A 9029-nucleotide genomic window follows, 5' to 3' on the forward strand; every position below is an offset into this window, starting at 1 on the left:
TTGCTCGTTCTCGGCCAGATCCCGCTGGTAGAACCCCGTCCCTGCTGCCTACTCTACATCGGCCGCCGCCTGTGGCCTCCTCTGCCTCGTCCTGTTCTGGATCGAGGAGAATGACGACCCGATCCATCATCCTGTTCTGGGGCCACGCCCATGGAGGCTTGGGGCGGCAGATGAACCTCGCCGGCGTCGAGGTCGAATAGCTCCTTGGTCAGCAGGTGGTGAGGGGAGGGCCACGGGAGGCGTCCTCTGCCTCGTCCTCTACCTCGGTGCAGTAATGGCGACGGCGGCCTCTGCCTTGTCTGGGGTCGGGATGGGGGCTGCCAAGGTTGGAACGGGTGGTCGCCGTGGTCGGGAGGGGCGACGATGGTCGGGATCGGGATGGGGGCCACCGAGGTTGGAACGGATGGTGGTCGGGGTCGGGAGGGGCGACGGCGGTCGGGGTCGGGATGGGCCTACAACAAATTTGTTTGGCAAGGAGAGAAATTTGGGGGGCTTTTCGCATGAAACCTAAATTGTTATGCCACGTAGGCGAAAAAGGGCCCCACATGTCATAAACTCACTTAACGCGTCCCGATCCGTCGATCAGTGGTTTTTGCAAAAGAATTACGCAAGACGTGGTGTTTTCTGCAGAGAAACTGTATCCTAGTGTTTTTTGGCAAACCTAGCCCTCAAAGTGGTGGTTTTATGCAATTTACTCCAATGTACAAGCGAGGTAAAGGCAAGGATCGTTTTTTAGTGGGCATCTATGTGGATGATCTGATGATAACTGGAGCAGACGAAGAGGTGATTGCAAACTTCAAGCTACGAATGAAGGAGCTATTCAAGATGACTGATCTAGGGCTCTTGAGTTATTACCTTGGCATTGAGGTACAACAAAAGTCGGAGGGGATCACAATATGCCAGGAGGCATATGCAACGAACGTACTTGAAAGCTATAGCATGAAAGATTGCAATCCAAGTCATGTTCCGATGAAGCCCCGTCTCATACTAGCAAGAAGAGTGAAGCACTCGCGGTTGATGCAACGGAGTATAGAAGTGTGGTCCGGAAGTTGAGGTATCTCACGAATACAAGACCGGACTTGGCCTATTCTGTTGGCATAGTGAGTTGCTTCATGAAAGAACCCTCGACGGAACATTGGGTAGCTGTGAAAAATATACTCTGGTACATCAAAGGGACAACAAACTTCAATTGTGTCTATTTGAGAGAGAAGAAGAAGGAGATGGTGGAGCTACTTGGCTATAGTGATAGCGATATGGCAGGAGATGTGGACGGCCATAAGAGTACCTCGGGCGTGGCATATTCTTTGGGAGGAAGCATAGTAATTTGGCTATCACAAAAGCAGGAAGTGATAGCATTATCATCCCGTGAAGCGGAGTATATCGCAGCTGCAACCGCGGTGTGTCAAGGCGTGTGCCTAGTGAAGGCTACTTGGTGACCTCACAGGTAAGGAATGTATGATGCTCAACGTTGATGACGAGTCTACAATCTCTCTATAGAAGAATCCAGTACATCATGGTCGATTCAAGGACATCGTCACGGGATATCGCTATCTAAGGGAGTGTGTGGAAGAAAGCAAGATCGACATCAACTACGTTTGCACCGACGACCAACTTGCAGATATCCTAACCAAATCTTTGGGACGGTAGAAGTCAATGAAGATGCGGCGAAGGATCAGCGTCCAAGCTGCAAAGTAGGGACAACGTGTTTAGGAGGGTGATTGCTGCAATTAACCATGATGACGGTCTGTGTCCGGCTCGGACCAGAACAAGTCAGCGAATAGGACTTGTAGTAGTTAGCTAGGTTAGCTTCTATATATTCCTGTGTACCCCGTGTAAACTTTGTACCAAACTCAGATCAATAGAAAGAAAAGCAAAGGCTCGACACGGGCCTTTAGCCATCAACTCGGCGTCCCTGTGTTGTTTCATGTTCGCCTGTGTGCGTGCTACGCAAGCTCGTATTCAGGCAAGCCGGCGGCTTGCAGTTCCGTACGTGCGTGTGTTAGCATCTAAGGAAAAATCGATCCAGCAGCCTGCTAGTCTGCTTGGTGTGTACGTGCACCTTGCCGTCTACATCTACCTCTCCGACGGAACCGATTAGCTCGGGAAGTACTCAAGCTGTCTTGTACGCGTGCATCGTCGGAAAATACTTGATGATTGCGTCGTCAAGGTCGGGCCTGTGCCATCAAGTTTGTATTGTCAGGTGAAAGACCAAACGTACGCAGTTTTCTTAGAAGAGTTTTCTCTACAAAACGCAGACTGAAGAGCATCATCAACCTTCCCTTTTTTTTATGCCAATTAGATTTTAAATGCGTTGATATGACAATTCAAGCCACCTTTGAGAAAGGCCCAATGTCCTCGACCGTTTTTGGTGTCAGTTTGTATTGTCAGGTGAAAGACCAAACGTACGCAGTTTTCTTAGAAAAGTTTTTTCTACAAAACGCAGACTGAAGAGGCATCATCAACCTTTCTTTTTTTGTGCCAATTAGATTTTAAATGTGTTGATATGACAATTCTACTAACCTTTGAGAAAGGCCCAATGTCCTCGACGTTTTTGGTGTCAGTTTGTATTGTTAGGTGAAAAATCAAAGCGTACGTAGTCTTCTTAGAAGAGTTTTTTCTACAAAACGCAGACTGAAGAGGCATCATCAACCTTCCGTTTTTTGTGCCAATTAGATTTTAAATGCGTTGATATGACAATTCTACATCTCTCATGTTGGTTGCTGTTGCGACCCAGGAAGTGGCAGTACAAAATCGGAAGGAGAATAAATTGATCCTTGTAGTAAGTGTGTTCTAGTACCTTTTTCCGAATTCGACTTCAAATTCAAAGTAACATAAAGAGACGACAATTTGCTTTCCATTAGCGTATGTGTAACTTAGGGCATCTCCAAGCCGATCCGCAAACCAACCACCGTATCAGTAGACCAGGGGACCAGTTCGTGAACACTGACGCGGGAGCCGGTTAACCAAAGCTATCCGTGTACATTTCAAACTGGCTTTGAACAAACCAAACGTTTTACATGCAAATCGGATGATTTTATATAAACCCGACAAAAAGAATTACATTTTGGATATATTTTAACTAAATTATTGTTGCCTAAGCTAGTCTTTTCTAATCTAGCCTATCGACGAATGCGTCCGAGCATCATTCCCACGACACGTGTTCCCCAATTTTGGCAGTGCCGCTTAACAGAGTGCCCTGTGCCACGGAGGAATATGCTTCGGCGCGGGTGGGGGAGGGGAGGAGTAGCCTCCGCTTCCATGAAGCACGGATCATAATTGGTTTTTGGGCCGGTGGAAGATGGTCACCGTGGCCACTGCACCCCGCGAAGCGGGCAAGTCACCGACTGTGTAACCCGGCGATGCGGTGACGGTGGCCTTCACGGGATCCAACCGGCGGTGGCCTCTCATGGTCTACTATTCCTTGCTGTCGGCAGCAGTGGCGTGCCAGCCGCCTCGTCGATCTCCACGAAGGTGACTTCTTTCTCCGTCTACAGGGCGCGGCATCATCAATGTTTCTAGCAGGTCGCACGGTCGTAGGCGCGGGCAAAGCGGTTGGACGCGACCTAGTCCACGTTTGCCAGGATGCCCCTGCCGGCGTGCTCCTCCCTGTGTCGGCCTAGAACAACTCGCCACTCCTCCGCGTACTGGCTTGGAGTGGCGAGTTGCTCCTCCGCGCGGCAGCCAAGAGCCCGCGCCTCGCCCATGATGGTGCGGAGGTGGAGCTACGAGTTACCTGGAGCGCGCGCCGGCCTGTATTCGGCAGGCTTGATGGGCACCCAGATGGCTTTCATGCCGGAGAACTCTTTTTTCTGCTCGCCGGATGCCATGAAGAGTGTGGTGTAAGAAGGAGATAGGGAACGGAGTTGTGGTGCGGTTCTTGCCCGGCGTCTGGCCACGTATAAATAGCGGGCGGACACGAGCAGCCAACCGGCATTGTGTTTAATGCTAGTTCGCTCATAGATGGACGTGTGAGCGGAGTAGGTTTCTCAGCACACGTGGGAGTTTAATGGGGGTAGGCGGGCAGATGGAAAGCGTTTCAATGCGGAGAGAAGGTGTGTGCAGCGGGCGGCGCTCTTGATCGGCGTAACGCTTCAATGCGGCTTCAGTGAGAAGTCGCGTCCGCTCTGAACCGACATGATTACGACGGTGATGCTCTAGTGCCGGGCCACTGGCTTCGGCGGGAAAGCGCGTGGGAAAGGGACAGTGTTTTTGATGAGCCGGGTTTATTGAACATTTGCGGGCGGTTTGAGTGTCGGGCGTTGAAGATGCCCTTATCCACTATTATAATTTTTTTCTTCATTTTGCCAGTGTTTTAGTAGCCGATGAACCTTGCTAGACAAGAACTCGTCGTACGCATAGCAAGGCTCATGTTAATGGTCGAGTGCGTACATGTTTGAAACTCGGCCGTCCCAGGGCCATCACGTTAGTGGAGAGCAATAGAGACCCCATGCGCATCTTACCACCGGCAAGTCACGTACATACGCAAGTGCGATGCATAGGACAACAGATATGTACGTGCATCAAGACAGTAAGACCTGGATCTGACCCCACACATCCCAGCCAGTACCGCAGTTCATGGCGTGACACCGACCCCTGCCGAACGGGACTACGCAACCGGCAAACCCTCCCAACAGGATACCACCGCCTCCTCCGGAGCTGGTGATCGAGCCGACGATCCCCACACTGCCACTGACGCCCCCGAGCGAGCCCGTGACACCAGTGAAGATGCCCGCGCTTTAGTCAGGCTAGCAAGGTTCTCCATGCTTCCCATGCCCAAGAGGAGGTTCTTCTTGCTCGCCGGGCCTGCCACTGAGGCGTGGTTCTCTGTGTGGCCGCGGCCCGAAGCAAGGCACCAGCTGCAGTAGGCGCGCTCTTATAGACCGTCACGGTGTGCGCTGCGAGCGCGAGGCAGAGCAGCAGGAGGGACGTGACAGTGCCAGAGATTTTCCTCGTGGCGATGGCTCTACTCACTCTCTCGTGTGTTCAGCGCGTGAGATGCAGCTTGTCCATGTGCGGCTCTAGATTCTACTCACTCTCCCATGTGTTGTGTGTTGAGTTGCAGCTGCTGATGCACTTGTGGTTTTATATGGCGGAGGAGTACCTGTGGCAAGGGCAGATGGGAGGCTGTAAATAAGGTGCGTGCGTTCCCGCAAAAAAGAAAAGAAAAGGAAAAGATGTGTGCAGTGAAATGGTGTTGTCTACGCTTTAACTATTGTCAGTTGCCAGAAAGTTAAGTTTCTTTTTTGAACTGCTGGAAAGTTAAGTTAGTCTCAGCCGATTTCTTTTCCACTAACCGTTTGTTGTCTGTACAATACTTGTAACCTGAAACGGTCTATGTACAAAGGCACGGCTGGTACTTTTCGCCTGGTGCAGCCCACTTACATGGCTGATCCATCAATTAGCCAGATTGGTAACGTGTGTGTCCGCGTGCTACTCTATCAGCCTGTTTGGTAACCACTCTGCAGAGGAATGGAAGTTTCCACAAGAATGTTTGTAGAGGGATTAGGCATGAAAAGTAGAGTTTTACTCTCGTTTCCTTGATTGGTATATAATGGAAATTAATGTGTGATAAAGCTCTGCTCACGAATTAACAGAGTATCTGGGTAAGAAATGGATGGGAATTAGCTTTCTTAACTTTCATTTTCCTTCCTAGATAAATTCCCATTCACTCTAATCAAACAGTGAATTTTTAATCTCCTGACCTCTCAACTCTTATTCCCCATCTCTAATCCCCGAACCAAACACGTTGTATGTGGGTGTGCGCGCACCGCGTGGAGGAGACAACAGAATTGGTACGAGATGCAATTAATCATTTTTTATGTCTCAAGAGCCGACTAATTTTCAATGTTGAATTTTATATGATCTGCGTGCAAAGTCATATTGTTGTCTGGATATTATACTACTTTATATGATTTTGCAGAAGTAGCGCGAGCCAACTTGTACTTGGACTTGAACTTGAACTTGAACCACAGGTATGTACGTGCACTGAGACCGCATGTGAATCTGACCCAACATGTCCCAGCGAGTACCGCAGTTCATCGCATGACACCGCTGGCGCCTCCGCCGCGGTGCTACTATGAGCATCTCCGCCTCTAACAGGCCTCCCAGGCCATTTTTTCGACGCCAGTGTCAAAAAAATGCCCTAGTCACAGTTTTAGGACGTCGAAAAGCGCCGGTTCGGCCCTTTTTTCCGCCCGGCAATCACAGGCTGAACCCGACGCACTGGAGGCGATTGGAGGCTCCGGCGCAAGGGAAAAGCACGGCTGGCCCACACCATCAGGCAAAAAGTCAAGATTTTCTTCCCTGACTCGCCTCCCACCACCGCGACCTCGGCCGCCACTAGCTATATCCCGGCGCCGACCGCCGCCCTTCACCGCTAGATAGCCATTCCCCGCCGGAAAAATAGCAGAGGTTCGCCGCGGCAGCCCCTCCAACAGCAGCTGGGCGTTTCCGGCCACGGAGGGGCAGTTTAGCGGCGGGTACACGCCCACCGGGCGCAAGGTATTCGGCGATTTGCCTGCCCCGGCGATGGACTCGGATGACGAGGAAGCGCTCGACGCGCTGCTGGAGGAGGAAGCCGAGGCCGACGTCCAGGAAGAAGAGCATCTCATGGTGCTCGCCGCCCTCGCCCAGCTGCTGGCGAGCAATGAAAAGCCGCGGCGAGGTGGCTCGGCGCCAGGGCGGGTGAAAGCAAAGAACCGGCATCGTATCGAAGGCTACTGCATGCTCTACTCTGACTACTTCGCCGACGCTCCACTTCACGGCGACAAAACATTTCGGCGCCGTTATCGGATGAGCCGAAAGCTCTTCCTCATGATTGTGAATTACATTCAGGAATTCGACAACTACTTCAAGTGCAAGATGGATTGCACCAGCAAATTTGGATTCACCTCGATCCAGAAGTGCACGACAGTGATGAGGATGCTTCCATATGGAGCTCCCGGTGATTGACTCGACGACTATGGGTGCATGGCCGAGTCCACCAACATAGAGCGTTTCTACAAGTTTTGTCGGGCAGTGGTGGCAGTGTTTGGACCGCAATACTTGAGAACACCCAATGCGGAAGACACTGTTCGGATCCTAGCACAGAATGCAGCAAGAGGATTTCCTGGGATGCTTGGAAGCATCGACTGTATGCATTGGAAATGGAAGAGTTGCCCATTTGCTTGGCAGGGGGTGTACAAAGGCGCCAAAGGCGGTTGCAGTGTGGTACTTGAGGCGGTGGCCACACAGGACCTCTGGATTTGACACTCCTTCTTTGGTATGCCAGAAACTCATAATGACATCAACGTGTTGCAGTGCTCTCCTGTCTTTGCCGGGCTTGTTGAAGGTCACTCTCCTCCGGTGAACTTCGAGATCAATGGGCGGCACTACAACAAGGGGTACTGTCTAGCTGATGGCATCTATCCGAGATGGTCGACATTTGTGAAGACTATCTCAAACCATGTGCCAGGAGGCAAGAATGCCTGGTTTGCGAAGATTCAGGAGGCTTGCAGGAAGGATGTCGAGCGGGCATTTGGTGTGCTCCAATCTCGATTTGCTGTTGTCCGGTACCTCGCTCAGACCTGGTCGAAAGATCAAATGTGGGAGATCATGACTTGATGTGTCATCTTGCACAACATGATCATCAAAAGCGAGCAAGAAGACTCAGTGTTTGACACTGAACCATACTACAGGCAAGACCCTCTAGCCGAAGTTGATCACCAGCTACCGGCAACCTGGACTGCCTACCTTAGTATGCGTCAGGAGATCCGAGACCCACAGGTGCATCATCAACTGCAGCAGGATCTGATACAGCACCTATGAAGGCTCAAGGGCGACGCCGGGCGCGACGTGTGATGAAATATGAGTTTTTATTTGTTGAACTATATAATTTGTATTAAACTATTTGTTGTTGCACTATTTTGTTGAACTATTTGATTTTCTATGATGAATTATGTGATAAAAAATATTTATATGTTGATAATTCAACGCCATACCACGACGAACCACGTCAAATATGGGCCTATTCTCGCCCATATGGGTCCTTAATTCGTCGAAAGTGGGCCAAAAAAGGGTAAATATTAGTGCCTAGGGACGACCTGATGCGACGGCTGGACGACCAACCACCCCAGCACCGATTTAGCGCCGGCTCGCCCCCAGGGGACGCGTAAAAGCATTGAGGGCCAACGGCTGGAGATGCTCTATCGGAGCTGGTCGCAAGGGACACCGCCACTGGCAAACCCTCCCCACGATATAGCGCCGGCTCCCCCGACGCCACTGATCGGGCAGACGCTCCCCACACAGGTCCTGGGGGCACTGAGCTGGCCCGTAACACCAGTGAAGACGCTCGCACTTTTGTCAAGCGAGTAAGGTTCCGTATGTTAGCGATAATCTTGAGTTTGTAGTCCATGTGTTAGTGGAGTACTAGCACGTGTGCATGTAGAAGTCGTGCAAGTTGAGTTCGGCTAGGATTTGCATCTGGCCGTAGTCTGAGTTAGAGTTGTACTAGGATTTGAGTCCATAGCGTGGGGCGGATAGGCTATCCTGCCGTGTCCGTGTGTGTGTCAAGTCCGTCTAGGATTAGAAGTCCTATATGAGTAGGTTTAGTTTGTCTGGTCGGCTGCCTTGGTTGTGTATATTTAAGCACAGCCAAGCCGTGAGGTTTATTGTATCATCGTGGAGAGAAAAACCAAAAAAGAGAAAATAAAAAGAGGAACTTTTAAGGTACGAGACGTACCCTTGGCGATTGGTTTTATGCGTGCGTGTTCATCGTGATTTGATGTGATCGAACCTGTGAGAGAATTTCCAACACCGTATGCCTCCAATGCCCACCAAGAGGTTCTGTTGTCCGTCGCGCCTGTCCGTGGGGCGTCGTTCTCTCTTCTCTGCACGGCGGCTGCACAAAGCAAGGCCTGAGCCGGCGCACCACCAGCTGCAGCACCCACGGTCTAAGAGACCGTCACAGCGTGCGCTGCGAGCGTGAGGTAGAGCAGGAGGAGGAATTCGACAGTGCCAGAAATGCATTTCCTCCTGGCCATTGCTCTACT

At 51.1% G+C, this 9029-nt stretch overlaps 1 pseudogene; it reads left to right on the forward strand.

Annotated features, from left to right (window-relative positions):
- The first annotated feature begins 939 nt into the window (after window positions 1-939).
- On the forward strand, window positions 940-1695 carry LOC147973309 (secreted RxLR effector protein 161 pseudogene; annotated as a pseudogene).
- Window positions 1696-9029: the final 7334 nt, after the last annotated feature.

Source organism: Triticum urartu, chromosome 5A, assembly GCF_056163025.1.
Source record: "Triticum urartu cultivar PI428250 chromosome 5A, HENAU_Tu73, whole genome shotgun sequence".
Taxonomy (NCBI): domain Eukaryota; kingdom Viridiplantae; phylum Streptophyta; class Magnoliopsida; order Poales; family Poaceae; genus Triticum; species Triticum urartu.